Raw genomic sequence first — 21776 nt, forward strand, 5'->3', positions numbered from 1 at the left:
TTAATATATCTTTCCTACACCTAATATGTGGTCAGTGTCTTTCTTCCGTGGTACCAACCTTGGGTCCATACTAATTAGTTTACGAAAGAATCATGTACATACGGGTATATTAACTTATGGGACCTGCATACCAACGGACGTTCTGAATAACACATCCGGGTCTTCAATAGAAGATCATTTGCTTAAACCCCCGTCTTGTGTTACGAACTTCAGAATTTACTCGTTTACCATTTTGAACCGTGCTCATTCTAATATTCACCCGCAGATTTTGGAGACCATTAACGTTCTTTTGAAGAGACCTTCTCTTTGTAAACAGCAGAGATGTCTCTTAGGCTTGAACGTGATTGGCGTCTAAGAGCTTCTATCGTCGTGCATAGGTTTATTTTAAATATATGATTCTCCGATTTTTTCTTTCCTCATTAACACCCTTTATTTTATTTCCCCCTCTTTCATATGTTGTGAAAATAAATATTAATATTTTCCCCCTCTTTATCTATGCCAAGACCTAAACGTAGATTCCATGAACAAAGTTTATTTTCTTAGAACTGCACACCTGTGGAACTGTCTTCTCTTTGCCTGCTTTTCAGCTGACTACAATATGGTTGTCTTCAAGTCCAATATAAACAAATTCTTGATAATCCGTTTCACTTAAGTAATCCAATTTACCAAATTTACACTACTAACGATCACTATGATATTTTCCCATTTACTACTGTACAATCATTAACCCTTATCCTCGAGTGGCATCTGGGCCTTGATAAGTGGTGACTCCTATGTAAAAAAAATTAAAAACAAACCTGTTAGGGTTTATGTTCCTTGATAGACGCGCAGATTGAGTTTGAATAAAATAGAATAGGTATTAGATACGTTTGAAGTAAAAACAACGCATTATTACAAAATAAACAGATATTTATTTTATTTGAAGTTCATATTGAAATTTATAAATATATTTGGAAGTGGCATTCATCTTAAGTATGTCTTTCTTTTCTGAAGATGAAGTGTATCTTCGAAATATATTTATAAATTTCAATATAAATTTCAAACAAAATAAATATCTGTTTATTTTGTAATAATGCGTTGTTTTGACTTCAAATGTATCTATTTTTTATTTTATTCAAATTCAATCAGCGCTTTTATCGAAGAACACGAACCCTAACATGAATTCTGTGTGACCAACGCACCGTTCCGGCATTTGAAAAGACTACCGTAAAAACAAAATATGGATTTCTATTTACTGATTCTATGCTTCAAATAATTAAAAAAGAAAGACGTACTGAAGATGAAGTCTATCTTCGAAATATATTTATAAATTTCAATATAAATTTCAAATAAAATAAATATCTGTTTATTTGCTAATAATGTGTTGTTTTTGCTTCAAACGTATCTAATACGTATTTTATTTTAAAAAAAAAAAACGGATTTTAAACGTATATTCACCCTCTTGGGTTCATTTAGCTTTTTAAAAATAAAATAAATTCCTCGATACAGCCCTAGAAAAGTGAGGGCGAAACCGGTCAACTGGCGTCCTATTTTTTCCTTTCAATCATAAATATCACTGTTGCTAGCAGATCAGGCTGTCTAAAGATATTGGCTTCCTGAGACGAAATGCACTTAACATTTGATGCGTTTTGTTTTTCTTCTTCCTTTTGCAAAACTTAATTTTGTGCTGCAAAACCAAAACTAAAAACAATTTAAATTTACACCTGTTCCTTCTTTCCACTTCCTCTTTCTCTTTTAATCCCCCCCACTTCCTGATTGGTTCCCTAAATTAAAATGTACCAAACTCTAATACTGCAACACGCTTTCCCCTCCCATTGCAAAACTCATTCATGTTCTGCAGGGCAGGGGACAAAAACCATAAAATCCACTATAAATCAACCAAATTAAACGCTATAAATTAGCGATGTAAGACAAAAGAGTTTGAAAAATTAAAATGTTTAACAAAATACAACATGAATACGATTTTTAAAATAACTGGATTTTGGCATTGAATAACCCGAAAAGGGTTGATATGCCGTAAAAGAAAAGAACCAAACAAAACAAAACAAAACAACCAAACAAACAAAAGAACAAAAAAAAACAACAAAAGAAAACAACCAAACAAAACAAAACAACAAAACAAAACTCTACAAAGAAATATTTAAAGATATAAATAACTTGAGGCATAACAATTGTTTCCAAAATAACTGGATTCGGCATTAAATAATCCAAAAAGGGTTGATATGCCGTGAAACAAAACAATCATAAATAGCAAAATTTTTATTTCCCTTATAATTTGAATATATAAAACAAACGCACATACCTGTGTATTGATGGAGATAAAATCAGATGTAAAAAGGGAAAGAAAAGATAGTATTTGGGCAATTTTGAAGTGAAGCACGCCATGACAACGCCAGTTAATCTGTCACACTCATCGCTTTAGCATCTGTCAGTCATACCTGCATGATGTGTTTTTATGTGGTCATTTACTTTTCTGGATTATGCAAATTACTCTACTGTCAGGTTTGAGAATGTTTCAGCTTGTCGTTTCTGTTTAGCGCAGACATAAACATGAATTATTACCCGATCGTGCTTAAAAACTATGAATTATTTTATATCCTAAGTTTTATGTTTTGCACCACGTGGGCGGCTCTATCTTCTTCGTGCAGGTGGTCGCCATTTTGTGCGTTTTGTTATCTATTATATAACTCTCACCTGTCTGTTTCAATGTATGTATGTATGTTTTTATATCTGCCTAAAACTTTCGACAGAGGTGACGAATTTTTACGATATTGGTATCGTTTTGAAGCTTTTTTTTTTTTTTTTTTACACAGTGATCACCCCTTATCAAGGCCCGGAAGCCACTCAGGGATAAGGGTTATTGCAAGTACATTACGTTAGTGTGGAGATTTGATGGAGTGTTTACTTAAGGGGGCGGTTCATTAGGAATTTGTTAACATTAGACTTGAAGACATCCAAGTTGTAGTCCGGAGGGAAGCCGGCAGACGGAACAGAGTTCCACAGGCGTGCAGTTCTAAGAAAGAAGCTTTGTTCATGGAATCCGCGTTTTGATTTAGGCACAGATATAGAGTGGGGAAATTTTTCACAGTGGATTCAGCTAGACGGGTGTTTTTCATGAAAGATTGGCGAGGGGGGACCAGGAATTGGAGTTCAGATGAGCACCTGCCATGAAAATAACGATAAAACAAGGATAGGCTCGCAACGTCTCTTCTGTGGGAGAGGGGTTGCAGGGTAGAGAAAAGGGCACTCACCACTAAGCCACGAAGTCTATTTTGTACTCTGTCAAGGCATGATAGGCTGTTTTTGGCAGCTCCTGCCCATATATGGCAACAGTATTCCATCCTTGGGCGTACTTGGCTTCTATATAGATAGAGAATTGCATCAGTAGTGAGATATCTTCTGGAGCGGTAGAAGGATCCCACCATCTTTCCAGCGACCTTGGCAACAGACTTGATGTATGTGTTCCATTTCAGATCAAGAGTAAAGGTCAAACCCAGAAGCTTGTCAAAACACGGGGCCTCACCCAGACGAGAGCCATCCATCACAATTGATGCCAGATTGGCTAAAAACATTAATTCCTTCAGCTCAAATGGACACTTTTCTACAAGGAGGGGTCGCTTTTTTTCGTCGATATTTTCGAAAGTCATCCCCTCTTTTCGATTGACTATCCTTAATTTAAACCTTCGCCACTTCTGGTTTGGCGATGGACGCATCGTCAAAGACGTCACGTTTTGTTTTTACATCCTTTTCCTCCTTCGCGGTACGGGTTCGAGTCTGCTTGCTTACTACCACTTCTTTTTTTTTTTTTTTGCTCGACACACACCTCCAAACATCCGGACAACGCCGGGAACCCAGGCTACTTTATGATAAACCACATTCTAGATTACGGAAAAAGAAAAATAGGACAAAAATGAGCATTCCAAAAATAATGCTTCCTTTTTATTTTCATTCAGTCTGAATGGATCAGAGGGAATTTCAAATTGCATTGTTATGATAACTGAACTTAATAATAAAGCCTCGTAATTCTTTTTATATTCAAAAAGTTGAAGAGCTAGGAAGACCGAAGTGGTGCCATTAAAACGAGCGACCTTATGTGCTCCACAATTTCTTTTCCTACATAATCACCACTGTGTTTTTTTCCCAGCGATGAACAATGACTGTGCATAGGGTTCTGAAGGTCGCTTTGTCATACGAGGGTCGTTACAAAAGTAAAGCCTCCTATTTTTTTATTTGTTGAAGAGCTATAATATGAAGACCATTAAAACGAGCTTTTGGTCCCAGAATTTATGGTTATCACCATTCTCAATGCATTTTCGACAGAAATTCAATGACGCATCTCTACTTCTGACGCACGTCTGTGACAGGGGTTGAATTTTTAGCATCTCACACCATCAATATCTGCAACAAAGAGCTGAAACATTCAGATCATTAATGCATAAGTTCAGAGCAATTTGCAATCCTCTCTGACCCATTCGAGCGAAATAAAAAATAGGAGCCATTATTTTAGAACGCCCCTCATACATGAGACTTGTCTATTTAATACCCACTTTCCACTTCCCTGATTGAGTCAACGGAGAATACATTATAGTAGTATTAGTTGTAGTATTAGTTGTAATTATGCAAATAATAGTAGTTGCACTATAATTCTGAAAAAAAATGATGGATTTCTTAGTATCTTACACCGTCAATATCCACAACAGAGAGATGAAACTTTTAGATTATGAATGCATAACTTTAGTCATCATAACAATGCAATTTATAATCCCCTCTGATCCATTCGGACCAATTAAAAAAGGGGGTATTTTTGGAAAGCTTCTTCGCGTTTTCGTAACCCTAAAAAGTACATTCTTGATGTAGGGTGGGGTTGATTTATAATTTTTTGACGTGACTGATAGTTTAAAATCAATAAATATCTATCATTTAATAATTCGTATCGATTAAAATTTAAACAAAAACAAACTAAAACATCAATTTAAAGAATAGGTATTGCCATCGGAGAATAGATACATATTTTTCTGATTCCGATACCGCTAAAAGCTCTGATTTTTCCAATTCCCGATCCGACTCCTATAAGTTAACATACATTTATTCACATATAAATATTTGGCCGAAGACAAGCGTAAAAGTGCAATGCGAAAATATCTATGCCTGTTTTATAAGTATTTTAATGGAATGTTTTTCTTTTGCCTCCTCGGCGTACATATGCCCGACAAGCCGCTAAGCAACAAAATCACACCCCTTCAGTCTTGAGACTCCTAAATACCAGAAAACCCTCTAATCTAATAGGTTTTTTTTCTAGATTTTAGAATTGCCTTCCTGCTACCTGCTTCCCTGACTGTACTGATATGCAGAAGTTTAAATGTAACATAAACGAATATCTTGTTCTTGTTCTTTAGAGAGAGAGAGAGAGAGAGAGAGAGAGAGAGAGAGAGAGAGAGAGAGAGAGAGAGAGAGAATAACAGACTGAAGAATGAATACATTACATATGCTGTCGAAATCGGAAATAAATACAGGGTGGAACAACAAAATTGTCACTCTAGAAGAGACGACATGATTCCATTTCAGTTTGATGAAAACCGTTTTTTTTTTTTTTTTTTTTTGTTGATGAAAACCGGTTTTCTTTTTTTGTTAGCCAGTGGTGTACAAATCCCAGGAGCGGTGAGAGCCTTCTACTACGTCTAAAAGTGACACAATGTTCAACGAATGAGATCGCAAATGCGTCGCTGTACCATTGCTAGCACCCTCAAAATGCAAATCCAGACGGTTTAATACTTAAGGTACAGCACAATTAAGTTTCCAGCCACGGTTATGATCTTTGATGTGGTTTCAAGTGAGGGCCACATCATACCACCTCACATCTTCGAAGTCAGATTGAAAGTCAACACCAAAGTGTACTTGGATGTGCTGAAGAGTGTGGTGATCGCCTGGTACAATTAAGTGGCCGCTGGTAGACCCTAGGTATGACAGCAGGACCCAGCGTAAATCCACACGTCCAAAGAGATCCAGGCTTGGATTCAGAAGGAGTGCTACGAATTTGTACCCAACTCTCACTGGCTCCCTGACTCCCCCGACCTGAACCTGTGTAACTACTTCGTTTGATCATACGTCGAGAATATCACCAACATGACCTCCCACATTACCAAAGCCAGCCTTATCGCCGCCATCCGCCGAGTATTCGCCGAGCTCCCGCCGAGACTTGGGAAAAGGCATACTCCCAGTTCCGGACCCGTATCGAAGCGGTGATTGAGGCTGAAGGCGGCTACATTGAATAGATATCAGATCTACATCATAATCAAGTTACCTGAATTTATTGTTTCAATAACGCTTATAAAATAAAGCTGCAGTGCTGTTTTCTTCACGGCGACACTTTTATCGTTCCACCCTAGAAATTTTACGGTTGTTTTGCCTTTTTGAGAGTCTATGCGACTGCTATCAGAAGACGAACATAGAGGCAATTTTTGCTTGAGTTTTGGAAAGCAGACTCATGGCAATAGCTAGACGAAACATTCGTACAATTTGAAAATTTACAAGGCACGTTGTCAACCACCAATACCCATGACTAATAACACCCTACCTCAAAGTACATTGTCCAAACTTCTCGACCTTAACTTTCACAGGCAACATGAATTTGAACAAATACATTGAAGACAATGCCAAGGCTTTTTGCAAAGAAGGTGTTAGAAAATTACTCATACCTAAGAGTATCCTATATCTTTAGAAAGTCACCATTCAATTTAACAGCTCGCGCATTATCAACCAAGAATATTTTAAATCAAAATAATTATCGGGGAAAGCAAACTACATCTATATCATTGCAAACTTGATCGAAAATGTTAACGAGGTTATATCGCTTACAAATCTGATTTATTTTCGTTATAAGAAGTTAATACTAAACGGAGATTAACGACATTTTTTTTGTGCTAGTTCAATAGCCTTCAAAAATATTTTTTCGTAGTAATATCGAAATCCGAACGTCGAAAAAAAAATAATTTTCATTAAAACCAATTACATCTACTTACTTTTTTGTAAATTACAATTCAAAGCAATGTTATTTATTTGTCATATCACAGAAATATTACTGCATTATCACATAAAACATGTATTTTAAGAATTTAATCAGTAACATCCGCCATTAATTGCAACAAGACGGACTGAGTTACCTCCCCTGACAACATGTTGGTTGTTTGTTTATGTATAAGCTTTGACATTTTAAAAACTATTTCAATTAATGATTAACTATCGGGACCTGTGAAAATTCCACAGGGGACTCATTCATATGTAATATATTGATGTTGGCTTTCTGTATATGCTTAGTGTAGATGGAGACGCGCTATTATCGTAGCTTTTTTGTTAAAAATGCAAAAGTATTTATCTAAGCTAGCATGAACGCCCTGCAAAGCCCGGTCGTAAAGTACGTTTAAATATGATATTTTAATTATTCCAGATTTCGCATATATTATTATAGAATTAATGTTCAAAAATAATATATATATATATATATATATATATATATATATATATATATATATATATATATATATATATATATATATATATATATATGATTTGGGTGCATTAGCTTGAATCGAAACCGAAATAAAAACTTATGAAAAACCAAAAAAAGGATATATATATATATATATATATATATATATATATATATATATATATATATATATATATATATAACCTGGGTTCTTTCAGTCATAATCGAAACCGAAACCGAAACTTATGAAGAATTCTTGATAATATTATTTATGACCAGAAATAGAAGAACATAACAATTAAACGACCTGGATATAAACGTAGCACACACACACACACACACACACACACACACACACACACGCACGCTATCGTATTAATATATAGATTTTCTATCTGATCGATTTTCTTAATTTATTGATATGTTACTAAATTTGTGGTGAGCATTAAATAGATACCATTGGGTTTAAGTTGAAATTCAATATTTTAATTTTTGAATTTCGAAATTATAACGAAGAAGCGTCGCCCTAAACACACAACGGACTACATAAGCAACCAATCCTTTGTCTTTTGGCTAGGAGCAAAGTGTAGTATTCGTTCTGATACTACAATTCATCTTTTCTGCCATCGGTCAGTGAAGGAAAAATCCTTTTAGGCTGAAGACAATTTGATTTTTATTTCCAGTACCTCTTGGTGGGGACCGAGTTTCCCTCCACATTAACAACACACCTTAAAAAAAAAAAAAAATCTGCCCCCGTGGAGACGTAAGGTAAAAACAAACAATTTATAAGTAAATCTCGGACGAGTCCATTTGATTTCCCTGGGGGGTTGCCAGTCCATTATTCTCTCCTTTTAATTTCCGTTTCAATATTTTTTTTGTTTGTTCCAATTTCTAATTTCCGCGTCGTCCTTTACTGTTTTTTCTTTCGTTGAATTCTTCTTTTCTTTTTCTCCCCCCCTCTCTCTCTCTCATTCATCCACACTTTCTCTATTTTTCTCTTTTCTTTTTATTCACTTATCTATAGCCTCAGTAGACGTGAAATCGTGAGAGAGATAGAGAAAGAGAGAGAGAGAGAGAGAGAAAGAGAGCGAGAGAGTAGAAGGGGAAGAGTGAGGGTTGTGAAAGGAGAGGGGCTAGAAGTGAGAGAGTGAAAGTAGAAGGAAGAGGGGGTTAGGGTTAGGGTTAGGGTAAGTCGTGAGAGAGAGAGAGAGAGAGAGAGAGAGAGAGAGAAAGAAAGAGAGAAAGAGAGAGAGTAGAAGGGGAAGAGTGAGAGGGTTGTGAAAGGAGAGGGGCTAGAAGTGAGAGAGTGAAAGTAGAAGGAAGAGGAGGTGTACTAAAAGTCTATCTCTGCTTCGTCGATGTTTTCATAGCAAGTGATCGACTGAGTTTCAATCTATGCCTTCCCCCAACAAAACATTCGCGACAAACACTCGTCTAACTACAACTATTGTCAACAATTTCTCTTACTCTCTATGTGTTCATACAACTTAGGGTAAATTCCACGAATAAAACTTATTTCCTAGAAATGCCCGCCTATGAACGCTATACCGCGGGCTGCTTTCCAACCAACTACAATATGGACATTTTCAAGTCTGAGTCGTACTCTTAAAGATTTAAATTTTATCCAATTTCCACCACACATAAAAACATTATGTCATCTTACAGACCACCTGACACCAACTAATCCTCACCTCGAGTTATTTTCGAGCCTTGATAAGCGATGTAACAAATGTCGTTCGCTGATAAATTTATTTTTCCTTTTTATTTCTTTTTATTTTTATTTTTATTTCTTTTTTATTTTTATTTTTTTTATTTTTTATTTTTGTATCTTTTTTATTTTTATTTTTTTTTATTTTTCTTTCTTTTTTATTTTTCTTTTTATTTCGTTTTTATTTTTCCTTTTTATTTATTTTATATTTTTATTTTTTATTTATTTTTTATTTTTATTTCTTTTTTATTTTTCCTTTTTATTTCTTTTTTATTTTTCGTTTTTGTTTCTTTTTTATTTTTATTTCTCTTATATTTTTCCTTTTTATTTCTTTTTTATTTTTATTTTTTATTTCCTTTTTATTTTTATTTATTTTTTATTTTTATTTTCTATTTATTTTTTATTTTTCCTTTTTATTTCTTTCTTATTTTTATTTCTTTCTTATTTTTTTCTTTTTATTTTTTGTTTCTTTTTTATTTTTCATTTCTTTCTTATTTTCCTTTTTATTTATTTATTTTTTATTTCTTTCTTATTTTTCCTTTTTATTTATTTTTTATTTTTATTTTTTATTTCTTTTTTATTTTTATTTTTTATTTCTTATTATTTTTCCTTTTTATTTCTTTTTTGTTTTTCCTTATTATTTCTTTTTTATTTTAATTTTTTTCTTTCTTTCTTATTTTTCTTTTTATTTCTTTCTTATTGTTCCCTTTTATTTATTTTTATTTTTCCTTTTTATTTATTTTTTATTTTTCCTTTTTATTTATTTTTATTTTTCCTTTTTATTTATTTTTATTTTTATTTTTTATTTATTTTTTTCCTTTTTATTTCTTTCTTATTTTTTATTTCTATTTCTTTCTTATTTTCCCTTTTTATTTATATTTTATTTTTATTTATTTTTCTTTTTCTTTTTTATTTCTTTTTATTTTTCCTTTTTATTTCTTTTTTATTTTTTATTTTTATTTCTTTCTTATTTTTCCTTTTTATTTATTTCTGATTTTCCTGTTTATTTATTTTTTATTGTTCCTTTTTATTTTTTGCTTATTTTTCCTTTTATTTTCTGTTTCTCTTTTTTTCTTTTTTTTTCTTCAATTTCTTTCTTTCTGTCTTTGTCTCGTTTTCGCTTCACCTTTTTGCTTCTTTCTTGTCTTTTTGCTAAAGTTATTTTCCTTTCTTTTCTCCTCCCTACCTCTCTCTCTATTTGTACCCTATCTCTTTCTACCTATCTATATAATTCCTTCTTTTGTTCTTTTTGTATTTCTTTTACCTTAACCTTTCATCACATCTGTCTTTCACTTCTCCTCCTTCCGCTTTATCTCTCCCACTGTCACTCTTTCACGTCTAATCCTTCCGCTTTATCTCTTCCACTGTCACTCTTTCACGAACGACCCTCTCCCTCTCTCTCTCTCTCTTTCTCTCTCCCTTCTACTCTTTCACTCTCTCCCTTCTACTTTCTCTTTCATCAACGCTCCTTTCCCTCTTTTCCTCCTCCTCCTTCTCCTCCTCCTCCTCTTCTTCTTCTTTTTCTATCTCCCACAAACTCGCCTCCCACTCACAACTATCTGGTAACCAATCTCTCTTACTTTTACCCACTCCTCCTCTCTCCTATTATCTCCTCTACTCTTGTTTTTAGCCCCCACCCCTTACATACATCGAAAAAATACTAAATAGAAAACTAAAAATGTTTACAGAGCTAAGAAATATGTTTATGAACAAATTATTAAAAATATGGATAAAATTTTTCTATTCAATTAATTTTCTACACAAATTTTTTTCTTTCGGCAAGATAAATTGGACAAAGATTTGTCTGCAGAATACAAACAGCCGAAAAACAAATTAAAACTTAAAAAAAACAAGATGGCTGATATTAAAACAAAGAAGACAAAATACGTACTCGAATGCAATCTTAATGCTATACGATGTTTTTAAAAGTCATCAATTATTGAAAAAAATTAATGAAATAAAAACTGTTAATAACAAAACTTATCTACTAAAAAGATATTGAAAAAACGTTTTACTGCCTCATTTTTCAAAAATTATTTCACTATGTACGGCGCCATCTTGTATTTCGCTAGCTTCTATTACACTATAACACCATTTTGTATAACACCATTTTGTATAACATCATCTTGTATTAAATCAGTTTGAATTACAATGATGTCATTTTGAATAATGCCACCTATATTACGCCATTTTTTATTACGTCATCTCATACAATGTAATTTGTATAATGACATTTTAAATTACACGGTCTTGTAGATTGCTATCTAATACTACCCCATCTTGCCTTATTCTCTCACGTATGATTTCAGTTTGTATAACGTAATCTATATAACGGTATCTTATATTATTCCATTTTCAACTATGCCATTTTGTATTACTGCATATAGTATTACGCTAACTTGCATTACAGCATCTTGCATAACACTATTTTGCGATCATGTTTCACAGCATCTTGTATTACGCCATTTTAAATTTTGCTATTTTTTAATGTGCCATCATTTATGTCATATCTCTTTTTACATGTATTGCGTCATCTTATATTATGCCCTGTTTGTATTTTGTCATATTGTCTTACGTCATCTGAAATTATTCCATTGTGTATTATACCATATTGTATTACATCATCTTATATTATGTCATCTTTTATTACGTCATTGTAAGGAACTGTGAACTAACCATAGTTGTTTTTTGAATAACAATCTGCTATTCATTTATTTCGTCAATCGGAAATGCCAAAGAATATATTCGCAAATTGATTTGTGAATAATATATGTGTCAGCTATTTTTTCTTTCCTTCTGGTAGTTGTAATAATGAAAGGATTTGAAAACGAATAAATAAATTACTATTTGTTGCTACGATTTAGTCTAGCAAATTTTATCAATGTATGCTTAGATGAGGATCTAATTTCTCGTCTCATCGCCGTAAGGATAGTGGGCATCGATAAAGACGTCTGCTCATTTTGACGTTGTCAACCCAGTATACAATACAATCACGTTAACACACCGGTTCTTGCCAGATTAACGAAGTTAAGAAACGATGAGGCTGGCCAGTACCAGATGGGTGACCATTTGGAAAGGCTAGGTGCTGTATGTACCGCGCCAAGTCGTAGAAATATCTATGCTGGTATCTTGAGGCGCGTTTAAGTCAAGGAGGAAATACACCCCTGAATTATGACGGAAAGTAACAGGAAACTACCGTCTTTACTCGTCTTCATGAGATTAACATGGCTCAAGAATTTGAAGAACCGTAGTCGCCGATCCTGTTAAAAACTGCAGTGCTGCTGCATGCAACCTAAACGAAATCGGAACTGATCTAGCTTCTCTGCCAGATACGTTTTCCTATGATGACATAGATTGCAACGTTACCTCTTTCTATCTATTTCTATCTTTCTTTCTTTCCTTCTTTTTGCTTTTTTTTCACTTAAACCTCTCAGCCCATCACCTTCTCTTTTCCACGTTCACTCTCTCCCTCCTACCCCTTTCTCTTTATATCTTCCATTGTTTCTCTTTCATGATCTCTCTCTCATTGTCCTCTTTTTCTCACTCTCTCACTTCTACTGTATCTTTCACCAACTCCCTCTCTCTCTCTCCTTCTTCTCCGACCTTCCACACTCTCGCCTCCCACTCACTAGCTTTTCTGCGACGTACTTTTCCCCATGACGACATAGATTGCAACGTAATCATAACTCTAGTCGGTTAATTTCTAATGGAAATTCTCACTACTTATGCTTAATCTAGCCTAGGGTGAAGGATGCCGTTTGAACATTATTTCTACATAGCCATCTCTCACTTGGCGCCTTTTGTCAAACTTTTAATTATTTTCTTCTTCGTTTAAATAAACCAGCAAAATAAAAACAACAAAAGAATATAGGCATAAAAATGGAGGTGGACGCTGAAAAACATAATTATTCAACGGATATAAAGAACTAACAGATAGATGAATTGAAAATAAACGCTTTCTTTAAAAATAGGCGAATATAATAGGAAATAACAGAAAATAATAGGAATAATGAAATTACGAAAGGAGAATTATTTAAAAACAATAACATAATTAAATAGCCTCGAATTGAATTAGTTTTCTCGTCATGAAATAGCAGTGAAAAATTATATATATTTGCTGGTAGTTATCAGAGAAAAGTCAATGTAATAATATCAATTATTAAATTGAAATGAATAATTGAATAATTGTTTTATTTATTTATTTATTTTTGTAATAAATTCGTTTAGATACAGCATCCTGAACTGAACAAGAACAAATTGGTATTGCAATCAATTTCATAAAGAAAATAAAGGACGTTTATATATATATATATATATATATATATATATATATATATATATATATATATATATATATATATATATATATATATATATAAGGGGATTAGAACAACAGTCTAAAGAGCAGAGTATATTTTAATGTATTAGTAAATTCATTAATACAATTAAAATTAAATAAAAAGAAAACAGTGCTCGTTGTAATGTAGATATATAATAAGCTCGATAGGCATATATGTCCTAGAGCTATTTTAATATTGAGTAAGATGATTGATCATTTATAATTAAAATTAAAAATTAAAAATCGGTTTCACAAGGGAAAACAAACAAAATCAATAAAGTGTACGATCGTTTCGGAAACCATGTTTTTATTATGATAGACATTGAGTCTTGAGCAATAATTTTAACATATAGTTTTTTGAAAAAAAGTCTCCTCATTAGCAAAAATATTGGGTGTGGGCTTTTTAAAAACACCAAAAATAAACCTAGCATTTTTTTTAAGTAAGGCAGATGTATCTTTTAATGGTTCACCTTCTAAAACTCGTAAGTATCATCGTCAATGCATTCATTAGGCTATTAAACTACATCTAATATCCCGGAGAATGCATTGATTGTGTGTCTACATTTCCCTACCAAACTACTCTGTCAATTTTCAGTCTACGGACTGGAGATTTAACATAAGGGGTATTGAGATTTAACATAAGGGGTATTGAGATTTAACATAAGGGGTATTGAGATTTAGGAACATCTTTTAAATCTTTTTTTGGACAGAAATTTGGCTGTCAAGGGCTCAAAGTCTACGATTCTACTTTTAAAACGTCTACCAAACTCCTCAGTCAATTTTGGGTTTAAACACGTGAAATTTTAGATGTAGGTTACTTGGACATGGATCAAACTTTTAATTTGATTTGAGCCCAAAACAATAAATGTTAATGGGTCAAAATTGGAGTCAAAGTTAAAACAAAAAATTACCTCTGCGGTCGCTGCCAAGGAGCCTAGTTCAAAAGATTTGACCTGTGCGGTCTCCAGAAAACTATTCAGCAAATTTTGGGTCTAAACATTTGAAATTTTACATAAAGCGTATTCAGACACTCAGCAAGCTTTTTAATGAGATTTTGGGGGAAAATTTGGCTGCCAAGAAATCAAAGTTGAAAATGTTGACGTTTGCAGACTCTACCAACCTCCTCTGCCTATTTTAGGTTTAAACACTTGAAATTTTAGATGTAGGTTACCTGGGCATGAGTCAAACTTTTAAATATATGTATACATCTGCATATAAAGTTATGAACAGTACATAGAGCCCGAGCAAAGCCAGGCTGAACTGCTAATATATATATATATATATATATATATATATATATATATATATATATATACATGAAGGAGTCTGTGTATGCACGTGTGTATGTCTGTGTGTCTACATGCGTTGATCTGTATATATATATATGTGTGTGTGTGTGTGTGTTTCTGTCTGTCTGTGTGTGTGTCTGTCTGTGTGTGTGTGTGTGTGTCTGTCAGTCTGTGTGTGTGTGTGTGTGTGTTTTCTAGAAGCATATATTTGTGAATTCATATATACGGTATAATCATGTTGACACACCAGTTCTTATCACACCACCGGAGTTAAGCTACCTTGAACATTGAAATGCACGACAATTTGGTAATATCGGTTGCTGTATATGCTCTGAAGCCTGAAGAGGGGTGTGCGCCACCAGATACGCTGTATGAAATGACGTAGCGCCCTTACGGCCCCGGGCGGTTAGGAGATTTACGAAAATACAAACTGACCAAGCGATTCTCTTTCCCTTCCCTTTTATGAAGGCATTATTATTTGCAAAAGAAAGTAGTTCTCGCACCCGAGAAAGTAAGAATGCTGTTGTTTTTTGCTTTGTTGCAGTTGTTGCAGTAATAGTTTTTGGAAATTTTCTTCGTTTCTTCGCTGTCTTTCTTCGTTTCTTTGTTGCTGATCCATTTGGTATTATAACAGTTTGGGCGTACTAGACTTAAAGTCTTCCATGTTTAACTGTGTCTTTTTTAAGGGCGGTTTCATGAATTTCGATCTTATGCTACTAATACAAAAGAGAAGCAAAGTAAAAGTTCCTTTTCTTCACCAATAAAAAATTCCAAACCAAGCTGAACTCAAAATAACTGATAATTGTCAAATATGCAATTAAGGAAAACGTTGTCAATTTAAAGTTGCTCGCTTCTCAAAACACCATATATAATTATATATATTAACATATATATATATAATTATATATGCATGTATATATATATGAATACGCGCATGCACACACACACACACACACACACACACACACACACACACACACACACACATATATATATATATATATATATATATATATATACTAGCAAAAGTACCCGTCGTTGAGTGGGTTCAAAAACAGCCTACAGAAAATGGACTCTGATTTATGAAACTATTATAGGTTATGAAAAGAAAGGGTTGTAAAGAGGTAGCTTCGAATTTGGGGTATCAAAACCAAAGCAAAATATGATGAAAGTAAAAATAAAATAGATAAACCCCATAATTTATTATACCATACCTGTTCACACTGAAACACTTATCACAATATTCTGTTGATCTATATTAAAAACCTTGTTAAACTTTGTGACATATTTCCATTCTATGGAGGTCATGTGCGAACGAACGCACCATAATTTTATTATACCATATTTCTTCAAACTGAAACATTATTATCAAAGTATACTTACGCAGATAGATATGAAAAGTCTTTATTAAAGTTTGTGCCTATTTCCATTCTATGGAGGCCAGGCGCGAATGCAGACCCCACAATTTTATTATACCATATCCCTATTTAAGTTAAGACATACTTATCAAAGTATTCTTATGTACATCTATATCAAAAACACTTGTAAAAGTTTTTTTTTTAATTTTTAAATTTTTTATTCCCAATACTTTGTGGACCAGGCGCGAACGCCGACCCCGCAATTTTAATGAACCACCGTTCTGCCAGATCGAACATACCCATTTTTGTGTCTCGATGCATCTTCTATCATTATATGTAATCAGTTTTTAAAAATAGTCAACCATATAGGAATCTATTCGTGACAAGACACACACACAGACATTCAGCTTTATATATATATATATATATATATATATATATATATATATATATATATATATTAGTGTTGGGACGATTAATTGGAATCAGAAGTGGAAATCGGAAAAATCGGAACATTGTAAGGTCTAGGAATCGGAAAAATTGGTGCCTATTTTCCGATGCCAAAACGATTCTTTTGATTGCCTTTATTTATTTGATTTTATTTAAAATCCTACATTGCTAGTAATAATTATAAATTCATTAATGTTTATTGACTGTAAAATTGTAGTAAAGCCAAAATTGATGGACCAAGTGTATTTTTACGTTTAGGAAAACATTTGCATATTTAACATGTGTTTTTACAGAAATTCTGTAGTTATATATTTAGAGATTTATAAAAAATCGGAATCGGTAATTGTATCGGAATCGTATAAAATATTCGACTTGCCCCCCCACATACATACATATATATATATATATATATATATATATATATATATATATATATATATATATAGTCTTTGAAGTTTTTAACATTTGAAACCATACAAAAACTTACTTTTTATCATTCGTTAAAAAAAAAAAAAAAAAACATCTAGTCAGTAAGTCATTTAATCACCTGCAATCACTGCATCAACTCTCTCGAATTTACTATAATACCAATTTTTTTTTTTTTTTTTTTTCAAGGGATCATCAGTTGTTTACCATGAAACACTGTTTCGGAGATTTAATATATATATATATATATATATATATATATATATATATATATATATATATATATATATATATATATATATATATAGTCATTGACGTACTCTACTATTTTTATATTTCGGCTGCGGATAAGTAAATAAAATAAAGCAAATTAAATTTGTTATTCTATAAATTTCCCTCGATTTATCGCGTCATCCCATTAGATCAAATAGTTGAAAGATGCGACTTTCTTCCCAATGATGAACGTTAACTACTCTTTCTCTTTCACTTTCTTTCTCTTTCTCTCTTTCGCCCATACACATGTACACTGTCTGTCTCCAGAAATAAGTCGAAAAATAATTGACCATTATAACGGTGGAACGGCATATTGAAATATTTCCAATTCTAAAATCGCATCCATTATTTGAAGATGGAAGCGACCTAAACTGATCTGTGTATCTCTTCTGGAAACAGACGTTTTCGTAAATTAGGTTAATGAACGCCCTTTTTATCCGCTAGTCGATAAGTAATTTGAAACGCATTTACTTCCGGTCGGAGCATTGGACGGGGCTTATAGCAATTGTGGCCGAAATGAGCAACTATGGTATTATGCAGAACATTCCACGCTGATGGACTGTACTCTTAAAATCATAGTATTTGGAAGTTTCTAATCCGTTGACGTCTAGTCGCCCGGAACCTCGTTTATTATGTGTTCATATTTATCTCAAGATGGCTGCTTCTCTCTGGTACCAATTATTATAATCTGAGGAAACAATGGTGAACATATTCCTTGGAAACTGTTCAATCTATAATTTGCAAAAAAAAAAAAAAAAAAGAAAAGAAAAAAAAAGAAAAAAGGTATATTCCTTTATAAAATCTTGCTTTAATGTTTTGCCCCTATTTATTTCTCCACATCTAATTTATAAAACCTACTATGCCTGTCTGTCTGTCTGTCTCTTTCCATATTTTCAAACTCTATTTCTTCAGAAACTAAAAGTCGCAGAGTGTCGCTATTGGCCTCAAACGATTGGAATTTTTATGGGCTGTTCTTATATGGGTCTTTAGCCGGTTAAACTAGTTTTTAAGGAGTTAAAAGGGGTCAAAATTTAAAAAAAATCTTTATACTCTGTGTACATTCATCTTAGTTTATTCTTAATATTTATTCAGTTTATATGCGTGTCACGTTGGTACAGTGGTAACGTCACCAGCTTTGAATGCTACAGTTTTGCTTTCGATTCTAGCTAATGATACCCAAATACTTTTTCCTTTTTTACTTTTGAAATTACGAGTCTATAACAATATACACGAAATCTTGACAAATAAAAATATCATATTTAAGCGTATTTTACGCCCGGGCAAAGCCAGGCGTCCCGATAGTCTATCTATATACTTTGCTTTCAAGTACTTAATGTATGAAATTTCTCTCTGTAAAAAATATCTCTATGTTCACAATTTTTAGCTGTTTATCCATGGTTACAATTTTATGTGACTCACACATCATAATTTAATTTGTCTTCATAAGTACTGAGCAATTCAAAAAGAAATATTTAATAATATTTTTTAACATTTTTTTACATCGCGTCGGGCAATGCCGAGAAACATATCCAACTAGTTCATATTAGTTTACCTTTTAATTTTTCGGTTTTTGAAATCAGGAACTATGGTTAAAATATTCATTTAGATGTTTGCTATAGCTTTTTATCTTATTGAATGATGAATTTTAAAAATGGGGGGGGGGGCGCTCGTGCAGTAAATTATTTCCGTTAGCGTATTTTTGATTTAAAGACGCTACGGTTTATATATATAGAGAATGTTGCTTGTGCAATTACATATTTTAAGGGGAGATAATTGTCATATTTTCTTTACTTTATTTATTTGAAGGGTGTAAGGGAGATAATTAGTCTAACTTAATTTATTAAAAAAAATAATAATAATTGTAATCTATTTTTACTAATAAGTAATTTTTAATGATTTAAGGTGGTTTATATTTATTAAATTTAAACCAACGTTTATGACTACATGTAAATATAAGCTCCTGTCTTGAATTTAATAGTTTGGTTATATTTCTTATATCTTCATACTTAAAAATTTTTAGGGTCTCTTTTGTACATAGTGCACAAAATTTATCTCCTGGTTTATATGATTTGCAAGTCTCAATTATTCGCCATTTTAAGTTGAAAGGAATATTGCTGTTTTTTAGTTGCCAAATATAGTTGGATAGAGTAGTTTGGTTTGATAGAGAGTTATTTTTAAAAGAATGTTTGTGCCTTGAAATTCTATGTTTTATTAGGCCAGATGTGCCTGATTTCAAAAAGCGAAAAATTAAAAGGTAAATATCTATATATATTTTTAAAGCAAATTTATTATGTAAATTCAAATCGATATTTTTCTCTACTTATTTCTATCTCTAACCCATATTAATTTTCTTATAAATTTTAAATCCAGACCTTTTATTTCAATTTTTTTCAGATTCATCTGCCTTACTTTTAATGCTAGGTTTATTTATAGTGTCTTTTAAATTCAATAAAAACCCTTCAAAATTTGCTGACGGGGAAGCCTTGCTTATTAAAAAACTATATGTAATTATTGTACATAACTTGATGTATACCACAATAAAAAGCATTGTTTTCCGAAACGATCGTACAGATAATTGATTTTTTTTTATTGTTCCTTCTTATGAAACGGATTTTTTTAATTATAATTTGATTTTTAAATTTTAAATTATCAATCACATTACTTAATATATATATATATATATATATATATATATATATATATATATATATATATATACGAACAAACAGTTGATAAAACATGTTAAAAACACTTTGAAATGAGTTAAAAACATATTTAATCTGAAAATGAAGCACTAGATAAGTGGATACTTCTTAATCCGCGGAGTTTCGAAGAAATACTTTCCTTCTCATTAGAGGGTAGTAATTAGCAATATGCGGGATCGGATTTTGCATACAAAAGTATTTGATGAAATAAGTTAGTCAAAGATCTTACTTGATAACAAAAAAAGTGAAGCAGAGGGAATATGGCGAAGAAAAAGGTCATTACGCATGAATGGATAGTCTGGTGGAAGATAAATAATCCAGTGACGGTAAAATCTATTGTAAAATTTATTTTATATATATATATATATATATATATATATATATATATATATATATATATATATATATATATATAACGGTGAGTTTGAAGAAGAGAGTAAGTTCAATTCTATAAGAGGAGACTTATCTGGATAATATAAAGCTCAATATATTTCAATAGAGTTTTCTAGGAGACCATACCAGTGGGAAATGAAGTCACAAAACCTATATATTGGTAAATATAAAATTGTTCATTTATTTAATAAGGGTATACATACATTTAGTTGGGGGATAAGGGGGACTTTTTATACCAAGGTATTTCGAAGCCTAATGCTTCTCATCAGAAGAGTAGAGAAGATGCTAAGGTAACATAATGGGGATGCGACGTCTAGCGTGGACTTTATCAGGAATGAAATAAATTAATAATTAAAATGATTGATGCTGCTTGGGAGGAGGATATAGCGTAGATTGGGTGGTGGTTCTATTTTATTCGTATGTAAGACGTGTAGTATCTATGAGGAGGCTTGTTTTTACATGGAGGTCACCACTTATCAAGGCCCAGAAGCCACTCGGGGATAAGGGTTATTGTGTTTACTGTAATCAATGGAATAGTATCGTAGTAATAGTTAGTATTGGAGATTTGATAAAGTGTCTTACTTAAGGAATTTGTTTGTGTTGGACTTGAAGACATCCAAGTTGAAGTCGGGAGGGAAACAGGCAAGCGGCAGAGAGTTCCACAGGCGTGCAGTTCTAAGAAAGAGGCTTTGTTCATGGAATCTACGTTTTGATTTAGGCACAGATAAAGAGTGGGGAAAATTATTGACAGTGGTTTCATCTAATCGGGTGTTTTTCGTGGAAGATTGGCGGGGGGGGGCAGAGAATGGAGCTCAAACGAGCACTTGCCATGGAAATAACGATAAAACAAAGACAGGCTCGCAACGTCTCTTCTGTGGGAGAGAGGTTGCAGGGAAGAGAAAAGGGGTTATGCTAAAAGATATTTTATCAACAGAAATAACCGAGATCACAAAAGCACTTTATATTATGACGATGAATTACAGCGAGGGGGTATATGCTAAGTAGGATTTGATCTAATGTAACGGTTATCACAATATTACTTATAAAAGGACTATCGCTTATGGCGTAATCTTATAAGATTAATGAAAGGTGTGGGGTGGATAACATGGGGCGCTGTGTAGTAAGGTTTTAATTTAGTAAGATGGTGGAAAACCCGACGGTAAATTAAGGGATTTAGCTACGAGGAGGTATGGGGAAGGTAGTTGTAAAAATATGATAGTAATTTTCGGAAGATATTATATAGTAATAGTCCTTAGGGTTGCGCTGTTACTAGGTGTAAAAAGGGGGGTTATAAGGCAATGGTATAAAGATAAGGGAGCAAAGTTGATAAAGAGACAAAAATATTAGGA

This window comes from Euprymna scolopes, chromosome 28 (genome assembly GCF_053919585.1).
Source record: "Euprymna scolopes isolate OS-2025 chromosome 28, ASM5391958v1, whole genome shotgun sequence".
Classification (NCBI taxonomy): domain Eukaryota; kingdom Metazoa; phylum Mollusca; class Cephalopoda; order Sepiida; family Sepiolidae; genus Euprymna; species Euprymna scolopes.